Genomic DNA, 22,100 nt, shown 5'->3' on the forward strand with positions numbered 1-22,100 from the left:
TTATTTAGAAGAAAGACTCATTTTGTTCAATGGCACTTATTTTAAAATATTTATAGCATTGTGGCACTGGCTCTAATCATCCACAAGCTTATTCAAAAATGAAGTCCATTTAGTTCAGGGAAGTTCATTTCTGAATAAACATTTATATCACTAGAATGCCACACTCAGAAAGGGTTTTGGGGTAAAAGAACATGCAAAATAGTCTGTTATTTATTTGTGGTCATTTACATGTTTACCCTGTGAATGTATTTCCCAAGCTGACTAAAATATCTTTTAAAGATCTTTGTAAGGATCACTAAATAAATATGGTGGTTTTATGTGTATATATTTGTACAAATATACATGCACATAAGTAGTAGAAACATATGCACTGGCACGCATATACAAATAAATATTGGCTTTATTTTGGAATCAGTTAAAATGTAGTGCTAGAGGTAGAGACTATAGGATGGTATTTGCACAGTTACATCTGGAACAAGAGGTGTTGCAAATAGTCAATCATGCAATCTTGTCAGATGTGCTTGGACTATTGTAATTCATTCTTCATGGAGCTTCCCTTGAGGAATAAAGTACAATATTTATGCATGCCAGGAGGTTAATTGATCCAACACTATTATTATGAGAACTACTCTGACTTCCATGTATTTTCCAGGTGCAATTCAATGTGATAATGGATACATTTAAAGAACTGCATGACTTAGGGACTATATATCTTTGAGACCACCTTTTTAAAAATATTGAATTTGGCTATCCAGCAAGATCAGAGAGAGAAGGTTTGCTGAAGGTCCTTTCACCGAGGAATGCCATTGCTGGGCCCTCCTCTGGTGGAACAGCAAACCCCCTGAACATTCAGGTCTTTTCTTCTTAATTTGCTTCTGAAGAGCTGTGAAAACATGGCTTTTTGGAAAAACATATAAGGACAAATGAATCAGAATGGGACAACTCGCCACCACAAACTTGCTGTGATGACCTGGGGCATGGCACAAAAGCATCCCAGCCAGATAATAAGTAGAGGTCCCTTTATTAGCTCCAACTTTGCTCTCAATGTCCAGTTACCTTCCGGTCTGGAGAAAAACTCTCCCAGGAACCTGCAACTACCAGAGGTGGTATTCAGCAGGTTCTGACCAGTTCTGGAGAACCGGTAGCAGAAATTTTGAGTAGTTCGGAGAACCGGCAAATATTACCTCTGACTGGAGATTTTACAGTATCCTTCCCCTGCCACCCCTACCAACCAGGCCCATAGAACCGGTAGTAAAAAAATTTGAATCCCACCACTGGCAACCACCTTTGACTGCAGATATTCCAATCCAAAATGGTGTAAACAGAAAACTTTAAACTATAAATACAACAAAGCAAGATAAGGTCATAAATCTGGCAGGCAAAATAAGGAGTTCCAGAAGTGAAGTAACATGGCAGTCAATCCAACCAGTTGGGAGGATGCCAGAAACAATGATAACAGCAGCCAACACAAGATAAACTTAATGTTTGTTCCCAACAAACGCCCCTCCCAATTGGTTCTCCTTTAAACTCCCTTCCCAGGTGTGCCTTGTGAAGAGAATCAGGGCTCCCTCATAAGCCACACAACCCACGTTGCTCTCTTCTCCATTCTTCCCTGCATGCCCTAGGATTAAGATGCGGTGGGCTTTGGTCTTCCTCTGAACCCTCCTCTCCCTTGTTCTACTTCTTCCCTGCTCTGGCCAGTCTGACTTTGCCCTTCCCCAGTTTCCTCCACAGCCAACAGAGCCACTCCCCTGCCTCCTGACGGCTGTTAGTCTTCCTCCTTGAATTCAGACTCTGACAGGGGCATGACACTCGCCACAGGACAACTCACAGCAGAATTCAATAAATAGAAAAGTTAATTTTGCCAGAACCATGGCCAATAATAATACAATAAGGAAAGTCAATTCAGATATACAAGAGTTACAATAATTTTGACAAAATCATGGTCACCGATAATAAAAGTAACTGAAATGATTTTCTCCATGATGATGTAACCTGGTTCTTCAGGTCTTCCAATTGTACACTCAACACCATTGTAGCTGAGTCTACCAACTTTGTTGTTGATTGTTCTCTTCTTTTTCCTTCTTGACATAAGTTAGTAAATAATTATTGAGCAACAATTACACCTAATCCTATAATCCTGTGTTCTGTACAGAGCATTACGGGATCAGCTTTTAAGAGATCTAAGATGATATAGTTTAAATAAAGAATAACCAGTCCGGCAACCTTAGAATTTACTTTAAAGCTACTAACAAAATTGGAGGAAGGAGTGCTATATAAATTACCCTGAGCTCCTGGAGGAAAAATGGGATATAAACAAAAGAACAAAAATAGCTCACTGAACAGTAAAGGCCAAAACAGGTCTACGTTAATTTTAAAAATTCTGAATTATCGATTTTGGACAGAAGGCAATAAGGTTAACCATCTCAAGGCTCTGTGAAAGATAACCACAGATTTAATTCTCCCCACATCAAGAGGATTATAATGACAATGCACTGGCAAAAAATCAGTGGAAGCAGAAGCAATTTCCAACTTCCTGTCAGCTTCTCCAGCCTGTCCCCTGGTTATGTTCCTTGCTGCTGGTTGTTTATGATTCTCACCTGCTTTGGATTTTACGTTTTTAAATGTTTTTATTATTTTATGTTGTAAGCTTCCCAAACTTATTTATTTGAAAATAAACTCAGTAAACTTCTCTCTCCTCCACCTAATATTGTTGCCTTGTGCAAGGTATGAAAAAATCTGTTTGGGAAACATAAATAAATAATACAATAAATAAAGTTCATAATTAGCACAAAACATGATTGGCAGATACAAGGGATAGCAATTATTTGTCCATCTCCTTTAAAATGTAACATTAACTATATATTTTTAATAGAAAGTATGCACAACAAACAGTATGACCCCGAATAAATGATTTAGTAATATTACATACCATTGGTAGTGCTATGGCCAAGTCCCTGTTAATATTTAAAAAAATTTTTTAGGCATTTCCTGTTCCATCTGGTTAACAAAAACGTTATCATTCAGCAAAGAAAGAGTCAAGGACCATATAAATATATATTTCAGTCGATATCAAATAAAACAGTAAGTTTCACAGGAACATGGTCTGGAATTGTAATAGCATCTGTATTGTGCACTTTTGTTATAGATATTAGGAAACACACTGCCAAAAGAAACTTCTGTTGTAGAGGAAAGGAGAAAATGACCTAAAATGGAAAATATTGGAAACTAGAAATTTATAGTGCAATTTTATAGTGCAAATTTATAGTGCATTAGTTAAGCATATGCTCAAATCTTTCATTGATACTGTACCCTATTTTTTTTAATAAATGAAATTTAATAATGAAAATAAGAGAATAATTTATGTTAGTTGAAGTTTGGATTCCTTCACATCCATATCTTATTAAAAACAAGAACCCTGGACCAGTGAATATTAATAATTAAATTCTATAAAATAATAATAAAAGAACAAAAATAAATGAGCACATATTGAAGTTTGAACATATCTTTCTCTAGACTGTGGTATTAAACATTTAATATAAGATGATAAAATAATCTTATAAGATAATATCCCAAAAACAAATTATTGTAAGATAAGCAGTGTCTATATCATATGAATTACTCTATGCGAAATTAACTGCTTTTTTAGAATTTGAGTAATTATTCTAACATATTTTTCCCTGCTATATATGTGAATTTGAAAATTCACATACTTTTCAATGAATAATGTAATAAAATAACTTCTTTCTACACTTCCAATAGCAATATGCAAATGATTTGACTTCCTTCCTTCCTTCCTTCCTTCCTTCCTTCCTTCCTTCCTTCCTTCCTTCCTTCCTTCCTATATTTGCCTTTCTGTGAGTAACCAATCATTAATGTTAGCTATAATATGCTATGCAAGAGATACAAATAGTTAGCATCCTTTAGATCATGTACATTTATCTATCAGAAATATAAATAGAATAATAGTAGACCATGTTTAACTTAGTAGTTTGAAACTGGATTATCATTTGCAAATAAATAGACCAGTTTCTATATCCATGACATTTCAACCAATGTTTAAGAAGAGGAAAATATTTAATCAATTGCCTCAATTGTATTGATGATTGCCATTTTTGTTTCATCAAGGTCTGGATTTTGTATAGAAGAGAATGAGTTCAGTTTATTCAGATTGAAGTAAATCAAATCTAAACAAATCGATCAGGCTGAAGGAGGCTACAGTGCTGGTTAGATGTTTCTAGGTGCAGTTCAGTTAGGTAACTCTGATTAAAATCTGTCAAGCTGAGGTAAATAAGATATCCTCTCATGAAAGTTTTGATATGACCTTGTACCCTTGAACATTTGTTGTTCACCAGGTTCCCTGATCCACCTATATTTGAAATAAATATTTTATTCAAACTAGAAATTTAATAGTAAGTTGTTAGTTACTATTGACCTCCAGCAATTTTTCCCCCAAGCTTTAAATGGTACATAAACCTTTTAGAAAATAAAAATGAAAGAAGTTTACAGAGTTTAGTTTTGAGGTAGAAAAGAGTCAAATGTCAGTAGCCAATTTCTGGCTACACAAGTCGCCTCATGCAGGGCAGCCATCTTTTCTGCATTCCCAAAATACCTTCAACCATTTTGATGTGACCAACAGCCCAAAACTGATAAATTGCTAGCACCAAATCAAGGGATTCTAAATCAGAAGTCTATTTATTATGCATGATCATACTTCTTTAACACATGGGTATGCTGCTTTGTAGGTTGAAATAGCTGAAGGCAGTTTATAATAAAAAGAGCCATAAAATAATAAAACCCTAACTAAAAGGCCATAACACAACTCTATAAAGTAGTCAATAAAATTAAGAAAGCTGGAAGGGAAGGGGAATAAAAAAGATTCATATTGAGAAGAGCCCTACCCCAGTTCCAGGGAGCTTGTTCTTCCAAAGAGGACCTCCTTTCCCAAGAGGAGTCACCAGAAGATAGTCAGCAGTTCTTAGGACATGTAGCTGTAAGATATGATCAGGCAGAGCCTGAGGGAGGGGGATTAAACACATTATAAGTCAAGAGTCCCTGCATGCTTGCAAGAGATCTAAGTCCAGTCGATCTTGACTGTCTCCTTAATTCCCATTCATTTCCCTTAACCATTAGTAGCTCAGATTTTTATAGAGACCTCAAGCTTGCAATAAACCTTTATACTCACTTGAGCTGCCTGGATTTCCTTATTTCCCTAGTGCTTGACAGTAGCAAGACTTCCCTGATGATGCAATGCCTGACCAGTGCTACACCAATAAAGGTGATCTGACAACAAAGACATTCTTCTCTTAAATTGCATTTGCTTGCTTGCTTGTTTATTTCACACAGTTGATTCCGGCAATTTACAACATTTTAAGAAAAATCACCATATAATAAAACCCATTAAAAACCATACCCCTCTCCCCCATGCCAGCAACAACCAAATTAAATCAACACTTGATCAGTTTCATCTCCATTTGTGATCCTCAGGTCCAGTGGGGGGAAAAAATATGTTTTAGGACCTTTCAGAAAAGCAACAAGGTGGGGGCCAACCGTACCTCATTGTTCTGACCCACGCCCTTTTCCAACAAATCAAAGACAATCCAAAAAGAACAAAAACCTTGAAATGCTTTTACAAAATAATTAGGTGTGATAAGCACAAGCCTTGCCAAACTGTGCGAGGCTTGCCAAAAGACAACAAACAAAAAATAATTTGCAAGACAAAAATGTTCAAATACAAACTCAGGACACTGGAATGTCCACGAGGCTGTAGTTTCAAAATGTCTTTGCCTTCTGCAAAGTATGTTCATTCACAGCTGGCTTTTATCTTCTTGAAGGAGGGGCCATTACCTTGCAGCTTTACGCCTGAGTCACCCGTGTTGTTGTAACTGCTCTTTCCTCTGAGCAATCCTGCGTGCACAAGCACTTGGTACAGGCTCCTCGGGAACCTCCTCATCATTGCTGCCAGTCCTCACAATCTCTGAAGGCAGCAGTCTACTCCCTAATGGTCCTGGCCCCTCATCTGAGTCCTTGCTCTCCTTAGCCGTCTGCACCTGCTGCCGGCTAACCACAACACTTGTGGGGAATGGCATTGCATAAAAAAGGGCCGGTTACATAGAAGATCCTTTTTCGTGGTCCCATCAGATGACAATTCTTAATCAATGGGACCTGTATCCCCTTTTGGCCCCAAAGTCTTCCATCTAGTAGTCTGATAACTCTAAATACCCAGGAATAATTATGGAGTAACTAAGAGGGGATAGTTTTGAAAGGGTTACTCCTGAATTGGACTGATTTACAATTATCTGAATCCCCATATTGGGATCTAGATGTGAATCGCATGACATTTTTTCCTTTCCTAGTAGCATTGTCCTAAGAAGCAGATAAAGCAAGCAAAACAATATAAAAATCTTCATTATCTTCAGCATTTTAAAAAAATCTCATATATAGGGGATAGTGTGAAGATAGATGAAAGACTGAAGAACAATTAAACAATTGTTCTATAATAGCATCACGTAAGATTATAAAACCATGTATAAAATACTTGGAGGAGGGAGAGAAACAGGACCTTAGAGCCTAACTTATTTTCTTTCAGTGATTGCCCTTTACTTGATCTTAGGTCCAAATCAGAGGTGGGTATTCAGCAGGTTATGACCAGATCTGGAGAACCGGTAGCGGAAATTTTGAGTAGTTCAGAGAACTGGCAAATACCACCTCTGACTGGAGATTTTACAGTATCCTTCCCCTGCCATGCCACCAAGCCATGCCCACAGAACCAGTAGTAAAAAAAAATCGAATCCCACTACTGGTTCAAATCATCAGCAGAGGAGCTCATTTCCCTTAAAGGCACAGAGCATTACATGGTAGTGGTTCTGTTTGTATTTATTTTTATCCTAACTTTATTATTATTATTTGTATAAATACTGTATTTTTTTCACTATAAGACACTCCAGACCATAAGATGCACCTAGCTTTTGGGGAGGAAAACAAGAAAAAAAAAATCTACCTCTGCCTCCCAGCAATTTGCCTTCATGTAGCAAACAGCAAACAGCCTAGTCAGTTTCAGCAATCAGCCTAATTTAGCACGAGCAGCTGATTGGCAGTTGGGTCAGCCTCCTGGAATACCGCTGATCAGCTGTTCCAGGCTGTGGGGATCACTGCTGCCGTTCATTGTTGCCATCATTCAGCGGCAGTGATCATTGTTGATAGGTGGCAGCAGTGATTCCCACTGCCTGGAATGGGCCAAAAATGGGGCACGTGGAGGATGAAACAGGGCATGTGGAGGCACAGAGGCTAAATATGGCCAAACGGTGGGGGCCAGTGGGTGTTTGGGGCTTCAGCAACATTCGCTCTATGAGATGCACAGACCTTTCCACCCACTTTTTGAGTGGAAAAAAGTGTGTCTTATAGTGCAAAAAATATGGTAATTCAAGGTGGTGAACACATCGAACTTTCCTTCCTCCTGCTATTTTCCTCACAACTAACCTGTGAGGTGAATTGGGCTGAAAGAGAGCTGGTGGGTCAACCAGCTGACTTTCATGCTTAAAGTAGGACTAGAACTCATAATCTCCAGGTTTCTAGACTGCCTTAACCATTAAACCAAACTGGCTCTCCCACTGTTCTTATTATTCTTATTAATCTCTTATTGATTTTGGTTGTGCACTAAAGTGTACATAAAGATGCTCACAGCAGGGCATCCTTGGCTTCTGGGCTGACCCTGACATCATTTCTTTTGTTTATGAGAACCCAGATTGTTGGGGGCAGTATGATGACTTTGTAAACTGCTTAGAGAGGGCCGTAAAGCACCGTGAAGCGGTATGTAAGTCTAAGTGCTATTGCTATTGCTATTATTTCTGGATTGGTTCCGATTAGTACATTTTCTAGGCCCTGGATTGGATACTTATAATGCCTTTACCTCCAGACTCTGCCCGCATTAGTTCATTTCCTGTTGGCTTTCCTTCTTCGGTGCCATGGTATGTAGCCAATTTCAGCTATGCCCAGCCTTCACACATCAGCATCTGCAGGAGATTAGGGGAAACAAGAAGTGTTATGTGCCTCTTGATGTCCTTGTGCAAACAACACATAAGGCATGTAATATCATGTCAATGCCATCAAAGCTTCTATTGGATTGGATGTCTGTATTTCCATAGTATCACCTTTCCATATACATTAAAAGTTAAAGCTTAATATACTTTATATATAATCTATATATTTATGCATTGGTGTTATACTTCATCTTTTTATCCTAATCTCCCTGCAATTTCAGCCTCTGTTAGTCTGAATCTCTGTTGCGATATGACACATCAGTAGGAAGTCATGTACACAGACAACCCAATACACATACAATACATATATAGGGTGACACTATAGGAACAGCTACGTGTAAAACCTGAGTCACTAAGGATTAGCCATATATGGCAATGATTCCTGTTCCTGTATAAAATCCTGAGTCAGCTATAGCATAAGGATTAACCATATATGGCAATGTTTCCTGTTCCTGTCTAACCTCATGTAACCTAAACCCACCCCCCTGCTTGCTGCACAATAAAAGAGAGGGGCAAAGTTTGCTCTGGGCTTTTCCTCTCACCAAAAGAAACCTTTGTGTCGCTGTCATCTTTGCCATCAAGAGGAGCCCACCCAGACAGTCTGCCTGGGTGCAGGTCGTCAGCTGATTCATCCCGGCACTGGGACCCGCAACTCATCAAATCTCTGTCCAATTTCTGTCTTATATCAACTGGTTACTGCAATGTCCTTAACTGACATTCCCTTGGCTTGCAAAATGTGGGCCAAAGCAAACTCCATCCCCTAGAGTTGTGTATTTCCACATAGTTTGGCTCTATTCATCCCATATTCACCTGTCCTGAAAAAGAAAATAATGGCGATTAGATAAAGGGGCTTTTTAGGGGTGACTTAATGACTCCATGAAGGCATTTTTCCCTCAGAAGCTTAACCAGGTAAACCCATTTTACAACTCTGAAGGTTTTAAATTGTTAATTTTATTTGACATTCCTTGTTTTATTTTGCTGTTTTCATTGACGCTGTGAATTATTCTAAGGTTAAAGTGGTATAAAAATGGAGAGAATGAATGCACAAATGAATAAAATATATAAATGCAATGCAGAGGGATTGTCAGCCATATAGACAGGCAGACAGGCAGACAGACAGACAGACAGACAGACAGACAGACAGACAGACATAGATATAAAAACACTATAAAAGCAGGGGAACTACTGTATAATGAACGGGAGAGACAGCTATATATTTGCGATGGCTTCCAAAACATTTGGAGAATTCCAGATTGTAGGAACAAATTATAATGAAAAAAAAATGAACCTGGCTTTTAATGTCAAAATTGCTTTGAGCTTGGCTTCCCAGACTGTCACAGAAATACTGCACTTCCATTTTCCATTTCTGAAAAATGTGGGTCTGGTTCATTCTGAGTAGTTCTCAGAAGCAAAAAAAAAAAAAAACCTTGAAGAGAAAGGGGGGAAAATCCCAGTCCCCACAAAATAGCTTCTCAGTGCAGTGACTGGAGACGTGATTTGTTCTGACATAATTTAATCTGACCTTCAGCAATAAATGCAGGATCTTCTGGGGAGCTACAGAAGATTGTTGCTTTCTATATGGAAAGCCTGTCCTGCTGTTCGCAGTTATTATCCTTGAACCAAAAGTTGTCAGTTGAAATTCAGCAGAGGTTCCATGCAGGCTGATTTGATATTTATTTTTTCACATTGACCAAACCCTCTCAGTTTCAGCAAAAAGCTTTCAGTTATCACCAGGTAATTTCGGGATTAATTACGCAACTTTCTTCCATTTCTTTTTTCTTTTTCTCTTTTCTTTCCCTTTCAGCCCTGGCATTTTCAATGAAAAGATAATTGATTTTTCTCTGAAATGGGGGATGGGGTGGGAATCCAAGGGGAAAGATCAGAATTTTATACTAAGAATACTATTCAAAGGTTTATGCAGTGTTTGAGACAGCTGAACAATGCATATTCAAACTGTTCTACATGGATTCATAGGCAACACACACACACACACACACAGAGACTATTTATAGGCAATATATGTATATTATGAAACAGGTGGAAAACAAATTCTTTCTCTTTAATAACAGTTGGAAGGGACCTTGTAGGTCATCTAGTCCAACCACCTTCCCAAGCAGGAGACCCTACACTATTTCTGACAGATGGCTGTCCAGTCTCTTCTTGAAAGCTTCCAGTGATGAAGCTCCCACAACTTCTGAAAGCAACTGTTCCATTTGTTTATTGTGCTCACTGTCAGGAAATTTCTCCTTATTTCTAGGTTGAATCTCTCCTTGATCAGTTTCCATCCATTATTCCTTCAGGTGCTTTGGAAAACAGCTTGACCCCCTCCTCTCTGTGACAGCCCCTCAAATATTGGAAGACCGCTATCATATCATGTCTCCCCTGGTCCTTCTCTTCACTAGACTAGCCATGCCCAGTTCCTGCAACCGTTCTTCAGATGTTTTAGCCTCCAGTCCCCTAATCATCCCGGTTGCTCTGCTCTGCACTCTTTGTCTGTCTATATGTCTGTGTCTCCCTAACCCCCCCATCCTCTCTATGTGTGTGGCTTGAGAATCTGATCTCCATGTTTTTGCTGAAAAGGAAAAGGTTAGACGGGTAGCCCATGCTATCCACTGTCTCATTATCTTTGATTTTCAGTATGTAAAGTTGGACAATATAAACACACTTCATTATCTGCATAAAATGTTCCACATATCTTCTAGTTTTAAATTTGTTTGCAATGTGTAACCATAAGCAAAATGGCAGGTGGATTTTTTACACATTCATGATATTTTTTTTCACTGTCTCATTATTCATGGTCTCATTATCTGTTGCAGTTTGGCTAGAACAGGACTTTGCAAACAGCAATATCTGTTGCCCCTTTCTCATCCCCATTAAAGGCACACACATATTCCCACACACCAGCAGCTCATGGCGTCAGATTTCTTTCAACTACAACAGCACTGATTAATTGATACCAGGTCATTACAGCACTCTGAAATATTGTAGTCTCGGTCCATATATTTTATTAAATCATAATGTTTAGGAAAGAGAAGGTTAGCTTAAAGCAGCTTTTCATAACCTGGGAAACCTCCAAAAGTGTGAATTTTAACTCCCAGATTTTTCAGCAACAATTTTACTGGCTGAGAACGAGGGGAGTTGAAGTATGCACCCAGATTCTGGAAGGGTAGTATATGCATGATGATATATCCTGGCTTGTTCAACAAACCATGGTTAAAACTAAGGCTTAGTATGAGGTCTGACAATCTGAAATCATAGGGTCACATTTGTCAAGTCCATTAGGTGGACCAGACCTGGAAATCTCAGGAGGGCTAAAATGACTTGGCTTTTTTCACTGAATGAGTTTGGATGGAATAAGTGCAGGTGATAGAATCCTCTCCTGACAAGCTTGCTTAATTTGTCGATATTTCATCTTCTATTTTATATTTTAAATTGTATCTCGTATAGCATGCCTCATTGTAATTAGGATGCTTCTGACATGAATAAACAAACAGATTGTTTTGAAGAAGATGAATAATGTAATATTTCATCGGTTCATTCTTTGAAAAGCATTCAGATCCACATTGCACGAGTTCTGGCATTAGGATACAAATGAAAGCAAAGTTGTTAAATAAGTGGATCATTAATACTTTTTATCTGAGCAAACATAGACTTTGAACATGCATTAATTAATGATCTGAATTGGGGGCAGACAGGAAGAATGGTTTTGCTTGATTCAAGCTACAGTTCTCTGATCGCTGTAGGGCATTGTAAATGCCTTCTCAGCCAGTCCTTGAGTATTGAAGATTTGTCTTTAAATGAATCCAAACTCCAGATCCTCTTTAGGACAATTCAATATAGCATCAAGCAACAAATACTCTAATCAGGCAAGAATGGCTAAAAGCCAGGCAAGGTTAGAGTTGGGTTTGAGTTTGCTCCTTTTCCTTTTATCACCATTATCATGAGACACACCCCACCAGGCCTATACACAGTTCTACTTCTGGCCATGCCTAACCCATTATCCCTAAATGCTATTCACCCTATAACATGTCTACATCCCTACCCTATTCCCACCCTCACTAACTGATCCCCACCTGGTGCTACCTTCACCATGTTTTAACCTAAGTCCTAATTACCACCTATATGTGCCCCAACCCCTCTAACAATATGCACCACATCAATAAAGAGCCAGTTCCAGCAGCCCTTCAGTTGTTGCAGAATCCATCCTGCAGCCCTGCAGTTGTTGCAGAATCCATCCTCAGCTCTGCTGAGTCATTCCAAAGCCACTGGCCAGCACACAAACAAAAATATAGATTCGGCAGCAGCAGAGATAAGGTGACATGGCCAGCTGACTTGTTGCGAGGCATATTTGGAGCTGACGGGCTCTGGATGAACTCGGAGCCCGACACGCCTTGTTTTTGTCTCTAGCCCCAAAGGTGCTTTTTTCAAGAGGCAACTGGACTTTCTGTTTTTTTTTCCTTTGAAGACGTTTTGCTTCTCAACCAAGAAACTTCTTCAGCTCTGAAGTTTTGTGACCTTCTGACAAGCAAGGCCAGTGGGGAAGCCAGATTCACTTAACAGCCATGTTGCTAACTTAACAACTGCAATGATTTGCTTAACAGCTGTGGCAAGAAAGGTCCTAAAATGGAGTAAAATTCACTTAACAAATGGTTCATTTATTTTGGGCTCAGTTGTAATCGTAAGTGGAGGACTGTATGGTAAATAGAAATAAAAACATTGTGGGGAAAAAGTTCAGCTACTGACACATTCTTCTCCCCGCTTCGGTGTGTTTTCCCAGCTCCTGACCATAACCTAGATCAGGGCTGTCAAACTCACGGCCTGTGGGCCGGATGCATCACACACTGGCCATGCCCAAGCCCGGTTTAGCAAAGGGGAAAAAAAGTCACAATATGTCACGTAACGCTGCTGTGATGATGCAAGTTTGGCATCCCTGATCTTGATGATTATACTTTACATGATACATTGAAGATTATTGCTGGTATCTGTTTAAGTCCATTAACCTACTATTGGTCTCATAATTTTTTTTAGAAATCATAGTTCAATGTCTATGTTTATGCTGATGTGTAATGTGCAGTATACAGTATATGGAAGCTATTGTTAGTTAAATTTGACTAGACCTCAAATTCCAAATTCTATGATACTATAACGGGGGAGGGGGGGAGGGGAGAAGGAAAGAGAGGGGGGATTTGATTTTTGCATGCAGTTTTCCCAATGTATGTGTTTTGGGGGTGCATTTTCTCAGCTATGTGCACTACATCTGTTCATGACTGTCTATTTTGCCTTAGAGTCCTTCTTTTTGGCAAAACATATGAATTCTACTGTAGTGAATTCCACACTGGGTTTCTTTGGCATCTCGCTTAGAAATGGGCTATAAATCTCCTTCAGATTAAGGGTATATTACATTAACTGGTTTAATGAGGCCAAAGTTCCAACATATCTGTATGTAAATTAGCAGTTCTGTATATCCTGCTGCAACAAGTGATAAATTGTAAATACAGGGACTCTATATAAAAGGACAGGCATGCCTGCACAAGAGAGGCTTTATAGCAGATAGGACACCGTTTCAAATGATGTATCTGGACCATTGTGCCTTCAAGACCACAAATGAGCTTTCTTGAACGTAGAATCTTATGCTACATTCTTCTGCTGCTTGTGTCATGGTCTCCTTATGACTATTTCTTGTGGTGGAACCAAGTCTAGAGTCCCAGGAGGGAGGAACTGTTTCCCAGAGAGCAAAGAAACAGTGGAGTTTGGAAGGTCTGATGAGCAGAAAGAGGCTAAAGGCAGATCTTTCCTAGCAATTCACAGAGTATATCTGATAGTTATTCAGATTGTTTTATTTCTTGAAAGATTTTGTTTATAGGTAAACAACAACAATAAAAATAAACTGTACAGAAATAAGCCTTTATGTCTCTCTTGGTTCTTTGGGCCTGACATTACTAGGAATATCCTGTCTTAATTGAATACACCTGCATAATAGTTTTAGTGGTAAATTCCTTTCAACCTCAGAGCACTAGGTGCAAATTTGTTAGTGGTGATGAGGGGGAAAAAAACACAACCCAATAACATTTTGAGCCATGATACCACCTGAGGAAACTTTAAAACAAATAGCATTGCAAATTGAGTATTCATACACATTGGAAAATAATTGAGTGTGTCATGCCAGCAAAACAGCATTTTAATTATTAGAGGAAAAATGGATCGCGTTACTGTGGCAATGTGGCATGAACTCATTTTATGCCTAAGATTTATTTCAGGGAGAAATTAATGAGGATCCAACTACCAGAGAGAATTTGTATCATTTTTTTAAAAAAAAGCTTTCAGGAATACTTCTGAAGACTTTGGTCATCATGAACAATGATGTTAATATTCAAAGACAAATGAACCAAAACACAATTTATATGCAGATCAATCATATCAACAGAATGTGAAAAAATGAACTATAAGGTTAAAAAAAATCAACAAAGAGAATGTGATGTTCAGGCGGGTATTATATTCTTCATATTTAATTATTTGAACATTTTATTTCTTCTGAATGGTTGTTCCTTATGCTCACTATTCTAAATATGTGAGAAATTAAAATTAAAAAGGAATGACAGGTGGACCCTGTTGATTTTCTCAAGAAAAGTAATTTTAAAAATTTGATAGGAATTAGTTTCTGGAGCTTCTCTTAAAATTGGGGTTGGGATACCCTTCAGAACTGAACACGAATAAGTGCTTTGAAGAGCACGAGAGCAAAATGATAGCAAAATGATGCCCTTTAAAGCAGCCGTGTCATTTCCTGTGATGTGTGGCTGTCTGCTTCGGCAGTCATGTTGATTCTAGATTTTAAAAAAAGAGTGACTGCTTTGAGGAGCTCCAACCTGCATGCTGTCAATCAAATCCAAAGCTGCTCTAATGCAACTATTCCCAGTAGGTTTTTAGATGCACATCCTATATAAACGGTCTCATAATGCAGCAGGGAATGTGGAAGTCTTTTGCATGAAAACTAGAATGAATAAAACTCTTAAGCTAGATGGAGCAGTGAACTGATTTTGTATAACACAATTTCCTATGCAAGGAAGGACAGTCTAGTGATAACTGGAAACCTCAGGCAAAAGGTTAAGGGTATGATTCTGTATTTGAGTATGGATGGGGTTGACTTAAGAGATTGATTGCTTTTGACTGAGAAACAGGAAAATTGTTTCAAGGGAAGATAGGATTCCACATCCTTGTGAAATTCTTAATGAACTTGTATCTTCAGAAGAAAAATGTACATCATAATTTCATACTATGCCTAAAAAATTATTCTTCAGCTCAGGGATAACTTTTGATTTCCAAAATGAATCTTCCTTTCGCCCTTTCTCTGAATTGCATGGCCTTTAATATTTGATTTGGATTTCTTCTGTGGGAGGGCATTTCATCGATATGCAAAACTATAATGGAATTCCCGTCTCATTCTTTTTCTTCTACATATACGCATACCTCATAGTGAAGATGTCATTTGGTTACCCGTGATGCGTCACAATCTCAGGGCCACTTTGTCTATGCTAAATATAAATGATAAATGCTATACTTTGTGTCATGTGCAAAGACATCATTCAATCTATCCTTTTCCTCTATGTCTATGAATATTGGTGGAAGTCAATAATAATAATGGTCTTTATCTAATGGAGCAGTCCACCAACTTATAGAGTCATTGGGAAATTGGATCTCAACAGTGAACTGTTTAATGTGAAAATAAGGAAATGGTAGATGGGAGGAAATTCTCTATGCCCTTTTATGAACAATTTATGGGTAATTTTTGGAGTTTTATGGATGAAAAGGAGAGGGGAAGGGTAGACATATAAAGAGAAAACAATGAAAGGCATAGCAGCTTCTATTGCAATCCATGTGGGCACTTCCAGTCCAATTAGAAGCAGACATGTGATGTATCATTGGTACTTAATGTCTGAGATATTGTCATATGTATAAAGCAGTGGTGGGATTCAAATTATTTTTACTACCAGTTCTGTGGGTGTAGCTTGGTGGGCATGGCTTGGTGGGCGTGGCAGGGGAAGGATACTGTAAAATCTTCATTCCCACCCCACTCCTGGGGGAATATTACCACCAGTTCTCCAAACTACTCCAAAATTTCTGCTACCAGTTCTCCAGCACTGGTCAGAACCTGCTGAATACCACCTCTGGTATAAAGGTGTTTCAAATGTGTATTGTAAATGTGTAATTGTAAAGGAGGTATCTTTTATCATCTTTGGTGGACTTGTGATTAAAAATCCTCCTTTTTTATGATCCTAGAATCCCTCAATTTGGGGTAGAATTGGTGTGGCTGATTGGAGCTGAGCATTTACTGGCTGGATGCCCTTCCTGACACGTATGTGGAGTTCGCAGCAGATATTTTCTCTTTGCACCCTAGGAGAGAAACATCTGTCACTACCTAGGATTGAACTCTCAACCTTCTGAGTGGGAGACAAGCGTCTTCATCACTAGGCCACTACAGCACTCTTTCGTGGACTTGTGATAAAACAAAGAAAAATTGGCACTGGGTTGTTGTTGTTTTTTTTTAGTTCACAAGATTTTTTAAAAGCAAATATAAAATTGAAAACTTGAAAGAAAATTTGTAAGTTTATTATTATATACAAAAATGGAAAGACGTGTTAATTCCCACAATGGAAGAATGGATGGAAAAAGTGATGGAGTTGGCAAAGCTAATCTCTTTCACAGATGTAGAGATTTGCATAGCAACCATGGGAAGAAAGGTAGGAAAATTGGGTGTGTCTCAGTTAACAACTGCCTTGGAAATTCTGGTCCCAATTGTGGTTGTAAGATGAAGACTACCTGTAGTGAGATCTATTGCTTCCTGGCCATAAAATAACCACCAATGACAGCGATTGAGTTCTTTTTTCAAAATCCATCAACATTCATATTGACTTATGCATTAACTTTTAATCTTTGAAAATCTTGAATAATATTTCATTAGGCTTTTTTTTCCCACAAAGTAAACACATTTGTACCTTTCATTTATATTTCTAGTTGTTGAGCTCTTGTACTTTATACATTTTATTGTATTGCTTTTCTGTTCATTGAAAGAATTTTATTTTGTGATTCATCTTTAATGAAGTTGGAGTAACATTATCTTTTTTTATATCTCACTTTGATTCACTTGTAAGAATCATATAAAAGGGATGACAAACATATCTAACTTACCTAATAGACTGGCTGAATCCCAGGAATCTAAAATGGAGAACACACTTTATGAAATCACAGATAGGATTATGAGAATCTTCTATAGAAACTTAGGAATTTCTGTATGGGTGTGTATGCTTGTATGTTCCTGAAATGATGCTTTGTACCACATAACCATAGCTATAAAACAGACAAAAAACTGTATTCTTCTATTGTCTCATTTTTGCTCTGGTGATTTTAATTGGAAAACAAATTTGGATGTTAGGCAATGCTGACTTCAACAAGACAAATGTGTTATATTTCTTGCAAAAAAGGAAGGAAGCATTTATCTTTATATAAAGCAGTAAGCAGTACAATAAGAGTGAAGTAGTGTGCTGACAAAAATAATCAATTGATTCATGGTCTCTTTGAAGTTATTCTTTGTCTTGCTAACATTAATTCAGCATTACAGAATGAACTATATGATGAATTCATTTATTGTTCAGCCTCAAGGAGCCATAGTAATTAGTCAGTTCCTATTGAGTTGCACAGCCTATATATTTTAATCTATTTTTAATAGATATTTACTAGAGAATTATACATAGTCTACAAATACTACAGAATTGAGGGGTCTTGGTAAAATACCTTTTATGGTGACCCTAGTTGGCCTGATTTGGAAGTGGTTGACAGAAGTGACAATAAGAGCATTGTATATGTCCAGGCTGAGCCTGAGGGAGAGGTCAAATGCATCATCAGTCTTGAGTCCCATTGCTCCCATAAGAGATCTAAGTCTAGCTCACCTTGAATTCTGTTGACTCTTATCCAGCCACCAACTTGCTTTGACCATTAGTAGTTCAGATTCTTATAGAGAGCTTTAGCATGCAATAAGCCTATATATTCATTTGAACTGCCTGGACTCCTGATTTCCTGCCACTTGACAAGCACTTGGTGTTTGGGCTGGAAGATATGAGAGCTGCTAGTTTTGCAATAGCTGAAAGGTTATCATGGTATTGGAGTATAAAAATAGAACTTCTTGACTGAGATTATCTTATTCTGATCTATCATCTATCTATCTATCTATCTATCTGTCTGTCTGTCTGTCTGTCTGTCTGTCTGTCTGTCTGTCCTGCCTGCCTGCCTGCCTGCCTGCCTGCCTGCCTGCCTGCCTGCCTGCCTATCTATCTATCTATCTATCTATCTATCTATCTATCTATCTATCTATCTATCTATCTATCTATCTATCTATCCCTTCCTTCCTTCCTTCCATCCATCCATCCATCCATCATCATCTGTCTGTCTGTTCTGTTGCGGGAACAGATCTGACTCGAGACCAGTGTGAATTCAGCTCTTTATTTGCTCTTAGTAGCTTCGACAAAACCGGAGCCGCAGCAGCCTCTTTTATAGCGGCTGCTCGCGGCCAATGATGGCTCCTCAAACTTCCCGCCATCAGGCGGACCAATTACAAACAGTATTCATGTATTCAGGATGGACCAATCAATAGGCAGCATTTGTGGACCAATCATAATGCAGTATTACAAGTATGCAAATATATAACACCCCTCCCCACTTGGTTTGGTCCAACCTATGTTACGTAGTCACATAAGTAGGTGGGGCTTTTATGGTTCCTACTTGACCTGCGCAATTCAGTTACGGAAGGGCTTAAAGGTTTCGTCATTATCGGTTTCCGGCCAACCTTTACCTACCCAGTTTAAAATCCGCGCCATCAGTGTGTCTTTTGCGGTTTCTTTTGCGATGTCTGATGCGATGATGGGAAGGTTCGGTAATGTCTCAATTTGTAGAGTGGACGTGGTTGGTGCCGGGTCATCTTCCAGGTCAGGTAGGGGTGAACGGCTCAAGGCGTCCACATGGGATATGTCCTTTCCTGGCCGGTGGATTAACTTGTAACTGTATGCGGCGAGGAACTCTGACCACCGTGTCATCCGTGGTGACAGGATGTTGGGAGTGGCCCTGTTCCCCATGAGTATTCCCAAGAGTGGCTTGTGGTCTGTAATTACTGAGAATGTCCTACCATAGAGGTATTCATGGAATCCTTTGACCCCCATTATTGCGGCTAGGGCTTCTCTGTCCAGTTGGCTATAGTTCCTTTCTGCCTTTGACAGTGTTTTGGAGTAGAAGGCGATCGGTGCTTCTCTGCTGTTGGGTAAGGTGTGGCTGAGGATGGCGCCGACGCCGAATGGTGATGCGTCGCAGGTGACCGTTAGTGGCAGGGTGTCGCTGTATTGAATTAGCACAGATTCGGATGTCAATAAGTCTTTAACTCCCTGGAATGCGGCTTCCTCTCTTTGGCCCCAGGTCCAGGTAGCTTTCTTATCCAGTAATCTGTGCAATGGTTCCGCTATTGTTGCCTTCTGTGGCAAAAAGACATTGTAAAAGTTCATGAGTCCCCCAAATGCCTGTAAGTCTGCTTTGTTTTGGGGTCTGGGTGCTTCTTTGATAGCTCTTATTTTTTTTCCGGTGGGGTGGATCCCTTCTTGATCTATGAGGTATCCCAGGAACTCAACCTGATTGGTGGCTAGCTGGCACTTTTCTCTTTTGACTTTGAGTCCCGCTTCTCTAAATCTTCGCAAGACTTCCCTCAGCCGGTCTTTCAGTTGCTTTTTGTCCCTGGCGGATACCAATACATCATCAAAATATGGGACCACCCCCTAATATTGAGAAAAATTATAGACCATTAAAGATTTACATGCTTCATACCATTCCTAGCAAAGGAACCTACATCGACTGCTTTTTTTTTATTTTTTTTGCCCAGACAATGTATTTTGTAAATTAGATTTCCTCATCTTAATGAGTTATTTGCTCAAAGGAAATATTTCAAGGAATTTCATTGAACCATGGACTGTGAAATCAGAATGATGTTCCAGAGCTACAAATTGAGAACACATTTATAAATGGATATATTCCTGTTTCCTACCACCATGTAATCACACGAGACGTATCCTCAACTGAGTAAGGTCAGAGGTGTACCTGTATTCAATTACAGTGTTTTGTGTGTGTCTAGCTTTACAATGTTCATTTGTACCTCCAGGTGCTGGCCTGAGGATGTCCAGACTGAGTGTGATGCCTTGAAAGGCAACCAAGAATTGTACAATGGGTATAAAACCAATTAAATACTTTGAGCAAAGGCTCACTCATCATGCTGTTGTTCAGGAAGCTGGTCCGTCTTGAAACAAACTATGTAAAAATAAATGTTTAAAGTGTTGCAGAGTTTGGGATTGAAACCCTGTAGGAATATCTGATTCTCATCCATTTTCCTCTCTGTTGAAGGAAAATGGATACCTGGTCCCACATGTGCCTTTCTCAGGAGGCTAGATGAGATTTAAAGAATAGAGAATACAGGTAAACCTCAACTTATAACCAAGGTTGGCTCAGCCTTCCATCCTTCCGAGGTGGGTAAAATGAGGACCCAGATACTTGGGGGCAATATGCTGACTCTGTAAACTGCTTAGAGAGGCCTGTAAAGCACTGTGAAGCAATATATAAGTCTAAGTGTTATTTCTATTGCTATTCATTTCAGTGGCACTGAAAAAAAGTGACTTGCAATCAGTCCTTGCACTTATGACCATCACAGAATAGCCCCAATTCTCAATTCAAATCCCCAGGGTCACATGATCAAAAATCAGGTACTAGGGCACTGAAATATATTTATGATTGCTGTAACATCCCAGGATCATCACATCCAACAACAAACAAAGTCAAAGGGGTAAGCCAGATTTGCTTAACAACAGCATGATTCACTTAACAACCATGGCAAAAAAGGTCATAAAATCTTGTGGACTCACTTAAAAAAATCTGCCTTGTTTAGCAATGGAAATTCTGGTCCCACTTCTAAGGACTCCCCGTACAGCTTTGCTTCTGATTAAGGATTCAAGTCTGTAGGAGCCAGGGTTACCCAGGAATTTCCCTTCAACCAACTCTAGAGAATACCCCTATCTTTCAAGTCACCTCAGCGATGAGTTTCAGGCTTGGATTCTGAAACAGAGACATCATTAACCAAAAGCTGAATATCTGGAGCTCTTTTAGTGTGAAGAGTTTGCTGATCATGTGAGAAATAGAAGAAAAGACCAGGCGAATATAATCTGAAATATTGATACAAGCCCCCCAGGGTTTGCAGTGCTGTTGGAAATAGTTCTGTGTCTCATAATATGTGGGCTATGAGCTGGATTAAAGAGAGCATGAGACTGCAGAGAAGGAAGAAGACAACACCCATCAAATGCAAAGTGCATGGACATGTGACAATTCCTCCGTTTTGCAGACTGATGCATGACTTGGCCCAGACATTCAAACACTGTTCAGTATTACTTGAGGCAAATTTAGCCTGACATTACTCCAGTGACACAAGTGAGGCTGCTTAGGCATTAATTTAGAAGAAGAGAGGAGTGGAGAAGCAAAGTGATGGTCTGGATTCTCTAGGAAATGTATTCCTCTCTCTGTATAATGGAACTTGGCAGAGTCGTTTCTTGGCTCCCCTGGGTTTTTCCCTGTCACACCGAGCAAAGTGATCACTCTTAGATCCACTGGAATTTATTCATGAGATGGGAGAGGGCAGATTATTGAGACAATTTTTCCTTAATTATTAGGGACTCAGGTCTGTTATCTATCATGACAGTCAGCAGGATCACGAGATTTATGAAATCAATACTTCACTTTGGTTTTAAAAAGTCCAGTGACAGAGACAGATAAAGAGATAGTCAGTTGGAAAGACAGACAGATTGATCTTTAGAAAGTTAACTGTAACCTGCATTATTAAAAATTATCTGGTTCCTTAATGTTGCCTCCTTGCTCAACTTAGCCAATTGAGGTTTTTCTTGATCTATCTGCCTGCCTACCTGCCTGCCTGCTTGCCTGCCTATCATCTATCTATCTATCTATCTATCTATCTATCTATCTATCTATCTATCT

Source organism: Pseudonaja textilis, chromosome 1 (genome assembly GCF_049901715.1).
Source record: "Pseudonaja textilis isolate UNSWEBS1 chromosome 1, rPseTex1.2, whole genome shotgun sequence".
Lineage (NCBI taxonomy): Eukaryota > Metazoa > Chordata > Lepidosauria > Squamata > Elapidae > Pseudonaja > Pseudonaja textilis.